An 18822-nucleotide genomic window follows, 5' to 3' on the forward strand; every position below is an offset into this window, starting at 1 on the left:
AAGACTCTTAACTGCTATGATAAAATTATTTCAGTTTACTAAGACAGTATACATGAAGGAAATGCAGTCTTTCTTATGTATGCATATTTATGACGTGGCAAATATTAAACGTATGATTATTTGGTTTTTCTTAGTTATTCATCAGTGCTAAAACACTTCTTCTCTATTATCTCTTTATATTAATGAAACATGCATTCCACGACGGAGGAATTCTTGAACACATTTACACTCTCGCTTCCTAGCTTATCATCTAGCAGCCTATTATCACGCACTGTGCCATGGATAAATAATGTTGTACTTTTTGTGTAGACCTGAGTTTTTTTTATTCGGCTTTCATGACGTCATTGAAAGAGGTATGGAGATATGAAACATTTGCTTGGTTAAATTGTTTGTTAACAGTTAACTTACAAATACATTAAAGCGACAAAGAAACTGGTTTAGGCAGGCGTATTTAGATAGTCTCGTACCCTTGATGACTGCACGACACAAAGCTTTACGCCTCGCCTGGGCCCGTCAACACGACATTGGACTGTTGATGATTGGTACATGTTGTCTGGTCGGACGAGTCTCGTTTCAGGTTGTATCGAGCGGACGGATGTGTACGGGTATGGAGACAACCCCATGAATCCATGGAGTCTGCATATCAGAAGGGGACTGTTTAATCTTGTGTGGACTCTGTAATGGTGTTTGCATGCGCAGTTGTATTGATATGATACGTCTAGAAACGACATCTGAAGATGTCTCAGCATAGGCCGGAAACGGTATCACCAGTTGTACGCATTTAAGCTGATTTAGTAAAATTTTCAAACGTAATTGGTTTCTGTTTCGAGAACATAGAAATACGTCCATCAGACAGGAAACTACAAAGAGAAGGGGATATCTTAGTTATGCAAAGTGTTCTTATTTTCTTCCTGCTATCAAGTACTGCTATAAAACTAATGTTTACTAAAACTTGGAAAATAGCGAGCTAGTGGAACAAGGAAACTAAGTAGAGCTAGTGGAACAGGCAAACAATGCAATATTGGAAAGTAAGAGGAAAAAGTGTCAGAAGAGCTGTTTCAATGAATTAAAGGCTCGAGAAGAGAACGTTGAGTTTTACGCACCTGCTTAATATCGTGTAGGGCCTTCGCGAACACGCAGAAGTGCCACAACACGACTGCTGGAGGGAAATGACACCATGAATCCTGCAGGGCTGTCCATAAATCCGTGAGAGAACGACGTGGTGTTCTCTTCTTAACAGATGTGCTCAATATCGCTCATGTTGGGGAGTTTGGTGTTTTAAATCAGAAGAGCGCTCCTGGAGACACTCTGTAGCAGTTCTGGACGTGTGGGTACCGCAGTGTCCTGCTGCAATTGCCCAAGTCCCTCTGAATGCACAATCGACATGAATGGATGCAGATGTTGAGACAGGATGGTTGCGTACGTGTCATCTGTCAGAGTCGTATCTAAACGTATCAGGGGTCCCATATCACTCGAGCTCCACAAGCCGCAGCATTACAGAGCCTCCACCAGCTTGAACAGTTCCCTGCTGACATGCAGCGTCCATGAATTCGTGAGGTTGTCTCCAAATCCGTACATGTCCATCCGCTCGATGCAATCTGAAATGATAGTCGTCCGGCCAGGCAACATGTTTCCAGTCATAAACAGACCAATTTCCGTGTTGACGGGCCCAGGCGAGGCGTAAATCTTTGTTTGTGTGGTGCATTCATCAAGGATACACGAGTGGGCCTTCGGCTCCGAAAGCGCATATCGATGATGTTTCGCTGAATGGTTCGCACGCTGAGACTTGTTGATGGCCCGGCACTGAAATCTGCAGCAATTTGCGGAAGGGTTGTACTTCTGTCACGTTGAACGAGTCTCTTCAGTCATTGTTGGTTCCGTTCTTGCGGAATCTTTTTCCGGCTGCAGCGATGTCGGAGATCTGATATTTTGCCGGATTCCTGATGTTCACAATACACTCGTGAAATGGTCGCACTGGAAAATCCCCACTCCATCACTACTTAGGGGATGCTGTTTCCCTTCGCTTGTTCACCGACTATACATCACGTTCAAACTCACTTAAATCTTGATGGCCTACTTCTGTAGCAACACTGCCTGTGCCAGACACTTGTTGTCTTATATAGGCGTTGCCGACCGCAGCACCGTATTCTGCCTGTTTACATATCTCTGTGTTTGAATACGCACGCCTATACCAGTTTCATTGGCACTTCAGTCTATAAGGCGCGGTCAAATGGAAACGAGACAGACGGAAGAAAAATAAGTAAACCGTTTATTATTTCAAAAGTCATCGCCATAACTTTTCATATATTTGTCCCGACTGGGACAATACGGTCAGTATCTTTATCGAAAAGTGTTTGACGTTGCCTACGGATACATGACTGCGCCCAAGCGTGCACCTCTTCGTTCGATTCAAATTGACGCGTAGGAATGTCCTTCTGCAGGGTTCCAATAACACCGAAAACTGATGGAGAAAGAATGGGAATTTATAGGTGATGGGCGGGCCCACAGGTTCCCATAATTGCTACGACTACGCTGCAGCGGTTTCGCTGGGAAGCCCTTACACATCAGCATACAGCTGATACCTCTCACCACGCGATTTCCATGTTTTTGAAGCCCTGAAGAAAGACGTTAGTGGTCGTCGATTTGCTTAGGTCGAAGAAGTGCACTGGTAGGTACTATCATGTTTCTGTACGCAACCCTAAACGTATTTCCACGAACGAACTTACCGTATTGTCTTACAGTCGGCTTAAGGTATTACGAGTTATGGTGCTTGCCTTTAAAACAATAAACACTTCACTTACTTCTTTTTCCATCGGTCTCGTATTCATCTGACTGTTCTACTGGCTCTGCTCAGTGAGAGTCAGTGGTTTTGGATAATCAGTCCCTATAGGGGTGAAATAGAGAATGAAAGCTTTATTGGAAATATTTCATTACGCAAGCATTTTCTAAGCTAAAACAAAGAAAATTCGTATTTGATGTCCATATTAGACTTCAGTATAAGAAGAATATAAAATGTACGTATGTCACAGTTTCTGTAAATTCAACCTCTAAGGGAGATAAATAGGGGGTGAAATGTTTTATGGAAATATTTCATCGAGAAAGAATTTCTGAAGCTACATTCCGAAAATTTATATCTGGCTTGTCTGTTGGATATAAAAAATCCGTACTTCAATGTTTTTGGTATTTCAACCGCTAAAGTGATGTTAATTTTTAAGGAACTATGTCGTTACATTAAAAAGAATTTCAAACTAAATTTATAAAATCAGTATTTCACTTCTCGATTAAGTAACAAGTTTCCATAGAAATATCACCACAAGAACGCGAAAGCATGATTAACAAAAAAAAATTGTACTCCAGCTACCAGAAAAGCTTTTTAGCCGGACTTACATTCGGAAAACAACATGCTTTCTGGTCATACCAAAATTTGCTTCTGCAGAACACAGTATTTAACGCTGGTAACGTATCAGCAAATAAGATGATACCAAACTCAATTACGCGTAGATATTCTGGGTTGCTAACTTCGCATGTTATTTTAGCCTTCGCGGACGTAAGTTTCACCGGTCGATATCATTCCACTCAGCTGTTACCGGGAGCTACTAACGGGGGGTCTTCTTAGAGGTCGCTGCAGTATCTTATTCAAAGTATCCGTATGGAGGCTTTACGATCGCTCTTCATGAAATAGTGTTTCTTAACAGCTGGGCTCCATGAGAGTAACGTCCAGTTTGTTCCAAAGATCACGTTTGCATTCCCTGATCATTTCTGTTACAGTTAGACTGAACCGTTGCGAACATGAATTCGAACAACGCATTCTCCCGGATATATCTATAGGAAATGTTACCATTCTTCTTTTATCTGCGCATGTATTATGAGTTACATATGTGAGTCGCCGTAGAAATATCTCTTGTTTTCGTTCTGAAATCCGTTTCCTGGAAATTTTCGAAGCAGGTTAAAAAGTGCGTCTCCCTCCTAGTGTTTGCTAGTAGAGATTTTCTAGAATTTCTTTACACTCTCCCGCCAATATAACAAGTGTGAGAGCGTTCATTTTGCCTTTCTTTTGTTTACGGTTGATGTTTCGTGACAGTGCACTCTGAGAAGAATCTCACACGACGGACATATTTCAGTACGGGGCGCTACATTTCATAGGCAAGCACTTTCGCAGACAAATTGCAGGTTTTGAATGTTCTGCCAGTCAAAAAATGGTTCAAATGGCTCCGAGCACTATGTGACTCAACTGCTGTGGTCATTAGTCCCCTATAACTTAGAACTACTTAAACCTAACTAACCTAAGGACATCATACACATCCATGCCCGAGGCAGGATTCGAACCTGCGACCGTAGCTCTGCCAGTCAAGTGAAACCTTAGACTTGACTTCCTTAGAACAGAATACTTTTATTCGTTATAGATCACGACACATTTTCACTTCACCTTTTTGGCCTGGCTGATTCTGGTTCTCATTAATTCATCGTGTAGTCAAAGGAAACTATGTTTTTTTTCAAATTTTTATGCGTTTCGTGAAGTATGCGAGTTTCCATATCAGTGCAATAATAGGTAGTTGCTAGCCTTTACGCAACAGCCAATTTGTCGAGACATAATTGTATTGTATCTCACTTTTCCTTGTTTAACAACTGATAAGTGTAAGATTGCTTCTGATACGAGAGGCAGTCAAATGAAAACCCAATACCCGCCACAATGAGACGAAGGAATGGTTCCATTCAGAAGTAATCACCGCACACGTTACGACACTTATCTCTCTGAGACCACAGACGATCTAACTTGTTACGTAGAATGTGATCGGCCGCTTAAAGATCCATAACCGTATCCACTCCTGCACTTCCTCTCCCGACCGACGTCCACGCACGTCATTCTTCAGGTCGTCAAAGTTGCAAAAATCACACGCTGAAAGATCATGGCTGTACGAGGGATCTTGCACTGTTTCCCATCGAAATCGCCAAAGCGTCGGCTTCGTCCGATTTGCAGTGTGTAGGCCGGCGATATTGTGGAACACTTATGTTTCCTCTGCTTGTCGAATTTCTCTAGCGTGGAATCGTAATCGATGACATGCGCTTTGAAGACACTTTGCAAAAACTGGGACGTGCCATCAAGTCAAAACATCTGCAAATGCTGTCGGATGGAATCATCCTCTTGCATGCTTGTCTTAATGCTTGGTGTGACTGCTTTTGAATGTAACCATTCCGTGGTCCCGATATGGCGATGTTCTGTTTTCGTTTGACTGTCGCTTAGCTACACTCTCTGTCAATTGTTTAGAACTCCGTTAACAGAGCTCCTTCTCTTCTGCGAGACATAGTAATCATTCGTATAATTTTTCTCATCTACAAACGAGAACACACGACGTTAGAAGGTAGTCTAGAGCTCTATCTGCATCCTAAGAACGTAAAATTTGAGAGGTGCTGTTTTGCCTACGTAAGTTTTAACGCTAGTTACACCTTAGTTTTATCATCCCGCAGTAAATGTTACATGTTATTCGGTTGCCTATTTTCATGTTGTTGAAATTGTCATACGCAGCAAAGTACATCCTAGAGTAACAGGGCGCTTTGTAAGAAAATGTGTTCATTGTTTATTCAGAAGTACATACTTACCAAGAAACAGAAACATACGGACCGTTCTATCGTTGCTTGTGCAGTACACAGCGAATTTTTTTACTAGTAATTAACGTTGTTAGCCTGACACGCAGCTTCATTTCAACGTTAGCACCACTACAGAGAAGAGACATCCCTAACTATTCTGTACAAATGAATCGCGAAAAGCCTGTAGTGCAGGTTAAGAGCACGCAGACATTTTGCACTGGCATGCATAAATTGCCCTACACAGATGGGATTTATGTGTCATAGTGCGCGTTGTTTGTGCAGCTGTTCCACACATTATCCGAGCCTTCCGGCCCTGCTTCCATAAATATTATGCTGTTAGCACGTTGACGTGGAGCTGTTGTCTCGCACAGGTGCCGTTTATTAGCGCGACCAGCCAACTGTGCTAATTCTCTCTCACATACACAAAGTGACACTACACAGCTCTTTGACATTTCACGAGTATCGTGTAATCATGTAACTCTCGGAATAGTTTGCTTTCCCATACCGATACTGCAGTTTATATTACTGCTCCTTCCTAATACAGTATCGAAGCCCTGTGCTAGATAAGTGAGTAAGTAACAGTGTTAGACTATACATATTGTTTACGAAAACTATTTGATATGAGCTTCTGTCTCCCTAGGTTGTTGTTGTGGTTTTCAGTCCACAAACTGGTTTGATGCAGCTCTCCATGCTACTCTATCCTGTGCAAGCTTCTTCATCTCCCAGTACCTACTGCAACCTACATCCTCCTGAATCTGTTTAGTATATTCATCTCTTGGTCTCCCTCTTCGATTTTTACCCTCCTTGCTGCCCTCCAATACTATATTGGTGATCCCTTTATGCCTCAGAATATGTCCTACCAACCGATTCCTTCTTCTACTCAAGTTGTGCCACAAATTTCTCTTCTCCCCAGTTCTATTCAGTACCTCCTCATTAGTTACGTGATCCACCCATCTAATCTTCAGCATCCTTCTATAGCACCACATTTCGAAAATTTCTGTTCCCTTTTTGTCTAAACTATTTATCGTTCACGTTTCACTTCCATGCATGAATAGATTCCATACAAATACTTTCAGAAAAGACTTCCTGACACTTAAATCTATACTCGTTGTTAACAAATTTCACTTCTTCAGAAACGCTTTCCTTGCCATTGCCAGTCTACATTTTGTATCTTCTCTACTTCGACCATCATCAGTTATTATGCTCCCCAAATAGCAAAACTCATTTACTACTTTAAGCGTCTAATTTCCTAACCTAATTCCCGCAGCATCACCCAACTTAATTCGACTACATTCCCTACCTCTCCCTAGGTTAGACAAGAATTCGAGACCGAAATCGATAGTTCGAGGGTTGCCCAGAAAGTAATGCACCGCATTTCTTTCCTTAGCAGAAAACAATACTACAAATGGGATACGTTACTTATGTATTATTTGAAGTCGCATGAGTGAGCATGCCAAGTTTCCGTCATTTCCGACAGATACCGTAGCTGCGGGACAGTTTCAAACTGGCGTCTGTAGGTGATGTGCGTTACAAGCAACGTGCCGTCATTGAATTTCTCACTGCAGAGGAAGAAACTGTGGGAATTATTCACAAAGGCTTGCGCAATGTCTATGGAGCATCTGCTGTCGGCAAAAGTACAGTCAGTCGCTGGGCACGGAGGGTGAGGTCATCAGCAGGCTGTTCGGCGGAGCTCCACAATTTGCAGCGGTCGGGGAGACTATCCACAGCTGTCACAGCTCACATACCTGACCAAGCCCCCTCAGTATTCCACTTATTTGGGCCATTAACGGCTGTCATTCGCGGAAGATATTTTGAGGACAATGAGGAGGTGATTTACACAGTGAAGCACTAGCTCCGCCAACAAGAGAAGGATTGGTACCGACAGGGCATACACGCCGTTGTTTTGCCCTGGTCGAATGCCACAGAACTGAATGGACATAATGTGGAAAAATAGGGTGTGTAGATAAAAAACCATTCTTTCGTTTTTGCAATTCTGACTAAGTTCAATAATCACTTGCTGAAGAAAAAAATGCGGTGCGTTAGTTCTGGTCAAACCTCGTAATAAAACATGAAAGTTACCCCGAAAGGAAATAAATTTTTTTCATTAACTATTCGAAAATAGAGTAGTCTGTGTTTAAATTACTGTTGGTTTAACATAAATAATCCAGCTAAAAATCTTCCGCAATTTCAGTTCTCATTTTCACGCAGACAAGAAAAATTTGATAGAGGTATTCCCGACTATGCACGACACATTTATTTCATTCCACATCACTTAACTCTTACGTATTAAGAGATTACATGTGCCATTAGCCGATGACTTTCCACCTTATTGCCATTAAGTATGTCGATAGAGAGTCGTTCCCGAAAGATCGGTGAGTTAAGACCAAAAGTCACTATATAATGCTTCTAGTTTGGATACTGTGGGCATGTGCTGGCCAGACAAACCACTGAAGTTTATTCGCTCTCCCGAGTGGAAATAATTGCTAGAATCGAGATTTTTCTCTTTGGAGGGCAGTTTCGTTTGGGGAAATACATGCTGGCTACTCTGGTAATATGTGGTTGTAATTGGTCTTTACAAAGTAATGTCATACTAACGTCGCTCACAAAACTGTAGTCCTTAGAAAAGGAGTCTTCTTTTTTAACTGTAAATTATTAAGCTGTCTGACCCAAGAGTTTGAAAACTTATTAGGAAAGAGGTTCGTAGGTATTCACCCGGTCAAGGTCGATCACCATTCTTCAGGTGCAAGTTTCCATGATATTACTTTCAAAGTACACATTCAGACCATGTTCATAGCACTTGCAGACTATTCATGTTCATTCTGTGGCTCAGCTCTTCTATTGTTGGAAACCATGTTTGCTACCTGTATGCCGTACATTTTTGTGATTTTGTACTTATGCATACTCCGGAACACCCAGCTCAATAGATCTTGTCGGTGTCTTCAATTAACAAAATCTAATTACTTCAAATTTGTTGTAAAATAAAGTAAAAATGCTCGTACAGTCAAATGGTGGAAATATCATACAAGAGACATATCTTCATTGGGTTCCCTTTAATTAATAAGTTATCGTCAAAAAGAGCCAGTGACTTTCAAGTAGCGAATCCGTGCATCTACAAACTACACTGTTGAGCACAAACGCAAATGTTATGTGATTAGTTTACAGTGCCATAAATGAAAAAAGTTACACCATGAAGCACTCGTTCCATATTTATCATACTACTTTATTGAGACGTTTATGACATAACGAATATTAAACAGATAGCCTTTCACGCTATTTAGAACTGTTGCCTATTATTAAAATCAGGGTACTCCAAAGGCAAGAACGTACTTTTATGATTTCTAGCATTAAAGTAAGCAAGCCTCCAAATCGCATCTTGAGGACTTCCTTACCATTCCTGAAACACATGAGACGTCATTTGATGAAGCTTGCTGCTTGGAGGCTAGTACGTAAGTATACGTTTTCGTGTCGTATTTCAGATATGCTGTACGGGTGACAGATCAAGGGACCGGGCAGGCCAGTCAAGGATCCCTAAGTTGGTCAAGGTATTTGTGGTGTGAACTCCTGTGTGGAGTCTGACATTATCGTCCTGGATTATGCCACTTGATCATGAAGGATATGTAAACAAGATTTACATCGAGGTAAATAATGCGCACATATGCAGATGACAGCAGTATCGCGTACACAAGCCATAAAAGGGTACCACATTGTCGGAGCTGCCATTTGTACTCAGGTAATTCACATCAAAATGTTTCCGATGTGATTATGGCTGCTCAACAGCAGTTGGTGCTAGACCAGTGGGATACTCCATACACCGTCAGGTGGCTTGCGGAGTATGGATGTAGATGTAGAATCGATAGGAAATTTAGTATTTCGAGATCTACGAAGTCAAATTGTGGCCTATGCCACAGTTTGAAGCTACGTCCTGTTGTACATCTGTTTGTCTGTTAATCAACAAGTTAGGTTTGTTCACTTTTTACAAATCACATTACGGAACAGTTTTCTGAGAGACCGTAACTAAATCGTCAGAGTGAAGACGACTCCTGTACTATAAAAGGTTGGACAAGTTGTGTTCATAAGACAATAGATTCAATCTCAAAATGAGTGACCTTCTTTCCCATCCGTTCTTTAACTTCTGCATCAGCAATTGTGCACAAATAGAAAACGATTTTATCAGGACCGTAATTTCACATAAATAACAGTTCAACCATCCTAAAGATATTCTCCCAACTGGTTTCCATTTAATAGGAACTGTTTTTTGTACACATCATTATTTCCTAATTAAACATAAACAAAGCTTATTGTGTAGTAAACAGTCAATAAACACTGAAATAATGCTTCTAACACCCATGATGTGAGGCTAAAATACACAAAAGTATTGTGAATCAATTTAACGCATTCGTGCGCCGTAAGTGAGAAAAGGACCACAGTGCATTTAGAGAACGTGAGAGAAACACGGTCACCTCAGTACTTAAGGTTTCACATCTCTGCAAACGCATCAGAAAGCTAAACTTTGGACGATACTTATTCGTTACAAAACAAAACAAAAACAAATTAGGCTTATCGTTCTTTGGACGACAATTTAATTAGAGACGGAATAGATATGAGAGTTTTAATCAACACGTTCTCATGGAAGATAAATGCTTTATTTGGAGAATGAGTCCCAATTGTACGACTGATTATATTTTCCAGATTGACATAATTTTTTCGTTTCTTCATGAGTGCTCTACGTTTGTAACAAGGATACACAGCTGCCTTGAAGAGTGTCACAGAGGGAACGAATTGGATATTTCAGGTGCGTAAACAGTTGTAGAAACGTTGAGGTTTCCGATGGATGCTAGAGATATAAGAATTGCTACAGATACAGATTTTGTTGCAGGTGCCCGATGTCGGTAAACGCCGGAGCAGATACTTATACTTGGAGCGTGATGATCGTGACAAATTTCAACCTCTGGTTGTTTCTAGAAAGGAGCCAATTCTTTTTGTGTCTGCACACAACTTACTTTCAATTGCATTTCTGATACACACAACTAGTAAGACGAAAGAATATACACACATCAAGAACGTTTTGCATCGCCCCGGTTCCCAGAACAGACACAGTTCCTTTGACTGTTCAGAGATGTCACTAAACCTGCCTAAGGGGGTAAACAACCATGCATGAGCAATGCCTGTTAGACGGAAGGGGTCCGACAGCCCATCAGCTCCACACATTCCACCAGGAAGGAGTTACACGGCTCGGTTGTCTGTAGTTCAGCCATGCCTAGATTGTCAATGCCGCGGTTCGATCGTTTCCGCATTGTTATTTCGTGCCAGGACGGGATCTCAACAAGGGAAGTGAACCAAAACGATGTTGCTCGCAGATGAAGGAGGTACAGAGAGACAGGAACAGTCGATGACATGCCTTGCTCAGGCCGCCCAAGGAATACTACTGTAGTGGAGGACCGCTACCTACGGATTATGGCTCGGAGAAACCCTGACAGCAACGCCACCATGTTGAATAATGCTTTTCGTGCAGCCACAGGATGAAGTGTTACGACTCAAACAGTGCACAATAGGCTGCATGATGCGCAATTTCACTCCCGACGTCCATGGCGAGGTCCTTGTTTGCAATCACGGCACCGTGCAGCACGGTACAGATGAGCCCAACAACATGCCCAATGGAGCGCCCAGGATTGGCATAACGTTCTCTTCACCGACGAGTGTCGCATGTGCCTTCAACCAGAAAATTGTCGAAGATGTGTTTGGAGGCAACCCGGTCAGGCTGAACGGTCACACTGTCCAGCGAGTGCAGCAAGGTGAAGGTTTCCTGCTGTTTTGCGGTGGCATTGTGTGGGGCCCTCGTACGCCCGCTGGTGGTCATGGAAGGCGCCGTAACGGCTGTACGATACGTGAATGCCATCCTCCGACCGATAGTGCAATCATATCGGCAGCATATTGGCGAGGAATTCGCCTTCATGAATTGCCCCCCCCCCCCCCCCCATAGTGCACATCTTGGGAAAGACTTCCTTCAGGATAACGACGTCGCTCGACTAGAGCAGCCAGCAAGTTCTCCAGACATGAACCTTACCGAACATGCTTGGGAGAGACTGAGAAGCCAACCACACTGTGGGATCAACGCCGAATCTCCTTTGAGGAGTGGGACCATCTGGATTCTTGATGGATAGTATGCCACGACGAATACAGACGAGCATCAATTCAAGAGGACGTGCTACTCTGTATTAGAGGTACCGGTGTGTAGAGAAATCTGGACCACCACCACTGAAGGACTCGCTGTATGGTAGTACAACATGCAATGTGTGGTTTTCATGAGCAATAAAAATGGCGGAAATGATGTTTATGTTGATGTCTATTACAGTTTTTTGTACAGGTTCCGGAAGTCTCTGAACCGAGGTGATGCAAAACCTTTTTTGATGTGTGTAGTAACCTAAGTAGTACAACTGAGAGCCTACAAGCATACCGCAGCAACTAAACAACAGTATTGTGCATCGATTAAAAAGAAGAAAATAAAAACTTGTATTTCATTGTCTTGGGTTACATAAACGGCGATACCAATAACGAAAAGAGACAGTATTGGAGGCCTCTATATGTGCTCTGATACCTGGGTACTACAGCACAGAATGAGACAATCAAACGCAAGTACCAGCGTATAGATCTGCGACATTACATATTCTGACTCTGTAAATTGTCTATCATGTTTACAATTTTTGCTGTGATTTTTTAGCTATTATAAAGTCTATTACAAAATGAGGCGTTTGCACTACATCCATACCTATATTTCATAACTTTTCATTGTTACGTTTTAACGTGCTTTACAGGAGTGACAAGGAGCAAGCGTACACTTCAAGTTATGCTATAGATGGTCTCAGAGCGTGAAAAAATTGGTATGAATAAGAGCCGTATCGTGCAGGAACCTGTACGGATAGCTGGGATTTACCTGCGTGGCTTGAAGAGAAGGAGTATAACTTACATTACTTGCATTTACTCTGTAAATGATAATGTTCTCGTACATCTTCAACCGCTTCGGGCGTTACTTGCAATGATAGCTTACTAATAATAATTTTAATAGCTTTCAGTTCATACGGAGAAACCAGACAAGAATTTCATTTGATATTAATATTGAGTGGTGAAAATTACGAACCAATAACAGAAGCGACATGAGCAAGCAGGCGTCAAGATGTTAAGATAGCTCACTGCTAATCTACCATCGGTTTCCGGGAATGCAACGCATATTTTCAATGTGTTCAGTGCGATTTCGCGTAAAGACTCGCTGAAAGTAGTGTTGGAAAACATTTATATTTGAGCTCGTGTGAATTGTAAGAGCGTGTGAAACATTACGTTGTGATTTCTTGCGGTGCTCTAGAAATAGCTAGTATCTGGAAACTTTACGATGAATATTGGTGATTCACAGCCGCTCGGAAACATTTTCTTGATTCTATGATTCAATCTAAAACGATAAAAAAATCAAGTGGCATCTCAACATGCCGTAATTTCATTTTTTATACCACTGAATTTCTTTCTAATTCGTTACTTCGTTATACATGCACATTATAACCTGCGGCCAACGGAGATAAGGCCAATCAGAGCGACGGCTGCGTGACATCTTTACAAGACGAGAATTAAGCAAGCTGCATCCAGTTGTGCTATAGAAGGCGTGCGCAGACGTTATTTACTTAAACCCACAATGTATGTTGATGAAACTTCCTGGCAGATTAAAACTGTGTGCCGGACAGAGACTCGAACTCGGGACCTTTGACTTTCGCTGGCAAGTGCTCCACCAACTAAGCTACCCAAGCACGACTCACGCCCCATCTTCACAGCTTTACTTCTGCCAGTACCTCGTCTCCTACCTTCCAAGCTTTACAGTAGCTCTCCTGCGAAACTTGCAAATGTCCCGAGTTCGAGTCTCGGTCCGCCACACAGTTTTAATCTGCCAGGAAGTTTCATATCAGCGCACACTTTGCTGAAGAGTGAAAATATAATTCTGGAAACATCCTCCAGGCTGTGGCTAAGCCATGACTCCACAATATCCTTTCTTCCAGGAGTGCTAGTTCTGCAAGATTCGCAGGAGAGCTTCTGTAAAGTTTGGAAAGTAGGAGACGAGGTACTGGCTCAAGAAAAGCTGTGAAGACGATAAGTGAGTCGTGCTTGGGTAGCTCAGTTATTATCTACAATATCCACATGGCAGAATCTCCCAATTGTGTGGGTTGGAATACAGTAGATTCTGACGAGCACCGCCTCAGCTGTGGAGAGGCGGAACCGGTTTGGCACGACTCACGCCCGGTCCTCACAGCTTCTGCCAGTATGTCGTCTCCTACCTTCCAAACTTCACAGAAGCTCTCCTGCGAACGTTGCAGAACTAGCACTCCTGAAAGTGCTAGTTCTGCAAGGTTCGCAGAAGAGCTTCTGTAAAGTTTGGAAGGTAGGAGACGAGATACTGGCAGAAGTAAAGCTGTGAGGACCGGGCGTGAGTCGTGCTTCGGGAGCTCAGATGGTAGAGCACTTGCCCGCGAAAGGCAAAGGTCCCGAGTTCGAGTCTCGGTCGGGCACACAGTTTTAATCTGCCAGGAAGTTTCAGTAATTCTAACTATTCACATGAGACTGTTGATTATGCGTAATATTATCCCTTATGAACAATGAACATACGCAGATAACACTATAATTTGAAATGGAGTGATTAAAAGAGCTACGTGAACAGTGATTACAAGGCGTCATTTTAAACAGCAGACAAATTTTTGGCAAGTCGGGGGATGATTTGTTAAGGAAGTTCACAAACGACTGAGATGACTGTAGTAAATATTCGATACACAAAGTCTTAGGCTCATGCTTCTCTTGACGGGACATCCACATCTGTTGATAATCATCATCTCTGATAAGATTCGCTACAGCTTTAAAACATTTTATTTCCTGAAAAGAAAGCACAACCCAGTTTTGGGACTGCGCGCCATCTTCAGGTGAATCTGCAAAGTCATAAACGCGTATCCAAATTCTTAATATTAAAATAGATAAACAGAACTTATGGAAAAAATCCTTGTACCACATAAAATGTGAGTCCGTAAAAGTCGAATAACAGAGGCTGTATTAGGGTAAAATAGTGTATTCCTGACACAAGGTAAAAAATAAGAGATCCCCTCAGTTTCTAGGCCCGCCGGAAAGCCTATCATGTTGTATGACCTACGTAAAAACTGAAAGATCCCCAAAATAAAAGAGCGCAACCACCGTAAATAAAATCAAAATATAAACTGTTATGCGACCCAACTTCCCATAATCTCCATTCCAACAACTTACAAAGATCTGGGAATACGGGCGTGCTCTACATGAATCCGTAACATGGTAGATATGCGGTCTTTCAACCATGAAACGAATAAAAATATTCCGTGCGCCTGCAGTCGTGTGCGTGTACACAATGTGACCAGTGAGTAAAGGTTTCGATATACCATTGCTGCATACACATCCGTCAGTCCAGTGCCAAGCACGCATTGAAGATGAAAAGTCGACAGGAAAGGCCGTGTAGCCACAACGCAAGCGAGCGCACTGCTAGCGCCAACTGACGGCCAAAAGCTGAAAGATTACAACCTTTATCGTCAGGTGTAAGAACTCATGGACTAGCGTCAACTCCTGTGAAAGTTAACATCACTCATGTACCAGAGCGTACTAATATTACAGGTTAGGGTGTGTGCCGTAAACCCATTAAACCCCAAGAAATGGACCCAAAAGAAAGCAAGTTGACACAATTCCTAAAATGCCGCTGAGGAAGTCATATGGCGCACTATGATACATAGTCAAAATTGTCACTGATTTGTACCCCTTCAGAGCTAAATCAAATGGAAATAACCCTATAATAGGCTTTACAGCCTATCAACAAAATAGATGAAGCAGCTAAGAGATTACAGCAATCCGTTTACAGTTACATTCTGGTATTGTTTCCTGCCAAGCCTCTTCTTTCCTGGAGCACCCATTAGGATTCTTCACGATGTTGGTCTATCTTGGTGCCACATGCAACTCAGTTATGGGCGTACCTATTGGAGGTTATTATACAGGGTGGTCCATTGATAGTGATCGGGCCAAATATCTCATGAAATAAGCATCAAACGAAAAAACAACAAAGAACGAAACTCGTCTAGGTTGAAGAGGGAAAACAGATGGCGCTAAGTCTCGCCCGCTATGTAGCCCTGCCATAGGTCAAACGGATATCAGCTGCGTATTTTTAAATAGGAACCCCCATTTTTAATACATATTCGTGTAGTACGTAAAGAAATATGAATGTTTTAGTTGGATCACTTTTTTCACTTTGTGATAGATGGCACTGTAATTGTCACACACGTATAATCCCGTGGTATCACGTAACATTCCGCCAGTGCGGACGGTATTTGCTTCGTGATACATTACCCGTGTTAGAATGGACAGTTTACCAATTTCGGAAAAGGTCGATATCGTGTTGATGTATGGCTATTGTGATCAAAATGCCCGACGGGCTTGTGCTATGTATGCTGCTCGGTATCCTGGACGACATCATCCAAGTATGCCGTCCGGAGTGGCCGAGCGGTTCTAGGCGCTTCAGTCTGGAACAGCGCGACAGCTACGGTCGCAGGTACGAATCCTGCGTGGATGTGTTTGATGTCCTTAGGTTAGTTAGGTTTAAGTACTTCTAAGTTCTAGGGGACTGATGACCTCAGATGTTAAGTCCCATAGTGCTCAGAGCCATTTGAACTATTTGAATCATCCAAGTGTCCGGATTGTTCACCGGATAGTTACGTTATTGAAGGAAATAGGAAGTGTTCAGCCACATGTGGAACGTCAACCACGACCTGCAACAAATTATGATGCCCAACTATGTGTTTTAGCTGCTGTCTCGGCTACTCCGCATATCAGTAGCAGACAAACTGTGCGAGAATCGGGAATCTCAAAAACGACGGTGTTGAGAATGCTACATCAACATCGAGTTCACCCGTACCATATTTCTATGCACCAGGAATTGCATGGCGACTACTTTGAACGTCGTGTACAGTTCTGTCACTGGGCACAAGAGAAATTACGGGACGATGACACATTTTTTTCACGCTTTCTATTTAGTGACAGAGCGTCTTTCACCAACAGCGGTAACGTAAACCGACATAATATTTCACTATTGTGCAAAGGAAAATCCACGATGGCTGCGACAAGTGGAACATCAGCGACCTTGGCGGGTTAATGTGTGGTGCGGCATTATGGGAGGAAGGATAATTGGCTCCCATTTTATCGATGGCAGTCTGAATGGTGCAATGTATGCTGATTTCCTACGTAATGTTCTACCGATGTTACTACAAGATGTTTCACTGCATGACAGAATGACGATGTACTTCCAACATAATTGATGTCCGGCACTTAGCTTGCGTGCGGTTGAAGCGGTATTGAATAGCATATTTCATGACAGGTGGATTGGTCATCGAAGCACCACACCATGGCCCGCACCTTCACCGGATCTGAAGTACCCGGATTTCTTTCTGTGGGAAAGGGTGAAGGATATTTGCTACCGTGATCCACCGACAACGCCTGACAATATGGGTCAGCGCATTGTCAATGCATGTATGAACATTACGGAAGGTGAACTACTCGCTGTTGAGAGGAATGTCGTTACACGTATTGCCAAATGCATTGAGGTTGACGGACATCATTTTGCGCATTTATTGCATTAATTTGGTATTTACAGGTAATCACGCTGTAACAGTATGCGTTCTCAGAAATTATAGGTTCACAAAGGTACATGTATCACGTTGGAATAACCGAAATAAAATGTTCAAACGTACCTCCGTTCTGTATTTTAATTTAAAAATCTTGCCTGTTAACAACTCTTTGTCTAAAATTGTGAGCCATATGTTTGTGACTATTACAGCGCCATCTATCACGAAGCGAAGAAAGTAGTTTGACCTATGGCAGCGAAATCTAGCGGGCCAAACCATAGCGCCATCTGGTTCTCCCATCAAGCTAGACAAATTTCGTTCTTTGTAGTTTCTTTGTTTGACGCTTTTTTCGTGAGATATTTGGACCGGTCACTACCCTGTATATTTTACTGCGTCGATTTTTCTAGTGATTTTTATTATCTGCTTTCTGTTTCAGTTTTTATTGATTCGGTTATTGTTTCTGTCAGCAATATTTATTAAAAAGCTTTCATTTCGATTATTACGTTACGGCTGTTGTTACTGTGATCTATACTGGAGTTATTCCTTAGCTTCTTCATGTCGGTATTGTATAGTTCCTTACAGATTTGTATGCAAATACTTTAGCTCTGAATGAGACAAGTTAGTGACAATTTGGACTATACTGACATCGCGGGCTGTTTGATTTCTTGAGTGACGTCACAGAAACTGTGACCATTTAATCTGTTTCGGGCGTATTTGTTGCCGTTTAACGGGTTTACGGCACACGCTTTAACCTGTAATATTAGTATCGCTCTGGTAAATGAGTAACGTTAGTTTTCACTGCATTAGACGCTAGTCTATGAGTCTTTAGGCCTGACGACAACGGTTATATCCTCTCAGCTTTCGGCCGTCAGTTGGCGCGAGCAGTTCACTGATGGGTGTGTGTGCATCTCCCTTAAGTCGCAACCTTACTCAGGGGTCACATTGTGTCTACACACACGCCTGCAACTACACAGAGTATATACATGTTTTTTGTTTGTTTCAGTGTTTGAAAGATCGACTATGCAACTTGATGTGGATCCGTGTTGGGCACGCCCTTAAATCCGAACCTCTGCAAGTTTTCAAATGGGAACTGTGGAATGTTGAGTCGTACAATTCTTTAAAATTTGGTTTTATTTATAGTGTTTCGACTCTTTTAATTTGGAGACGTGTGTCTTGTTATGTAGATCCTGCTCTGTGAGAGGCTTTCCGGTAGGCTTAGGAACTGATAGGGTCTCTTGTTTTCTACTATGTACCAGGGATGCACTATCGTAACCTAATTTAACTTCTATTATTCGACTCTTGGAGACTTACATTTTACGTAAATACGTTGGCTTTTTTTTATTTAGAATTAGCTTTTCTAATGTTAACAATTTGGATAGGCGTCATTATTCATTTACAACTTTTCAGATGCACCTGAAGATGGGACACAGGTACCGAAACGGTGTTGTGCTGTTAGGTAATAAAAATGTTATCATTATAGAAGATCTTATAACACATGATAAGTGCTAGAACTGTTCGTGCGGAACATGAGAATGGATGCTTATTGTCACGATATCAGGATAATGATGTTTTGTAGATTGCA

The sequence above is a fragment of the Schistocerca gregaria genome, chromosome 4 (genome assembly GCF_023897955.1).
Source record: "Schistocerca gregaria isolate iqSchGreg1 chromosome 4, iqSchGreg1.2, whole genome shotgun sequence".
Lineage (NCBI taxonomy): Eukaryota > Metazoa > Arthropoda > Insecta > Orthoptera > Acrididae > Schistocerca > Schistocerca gregaria.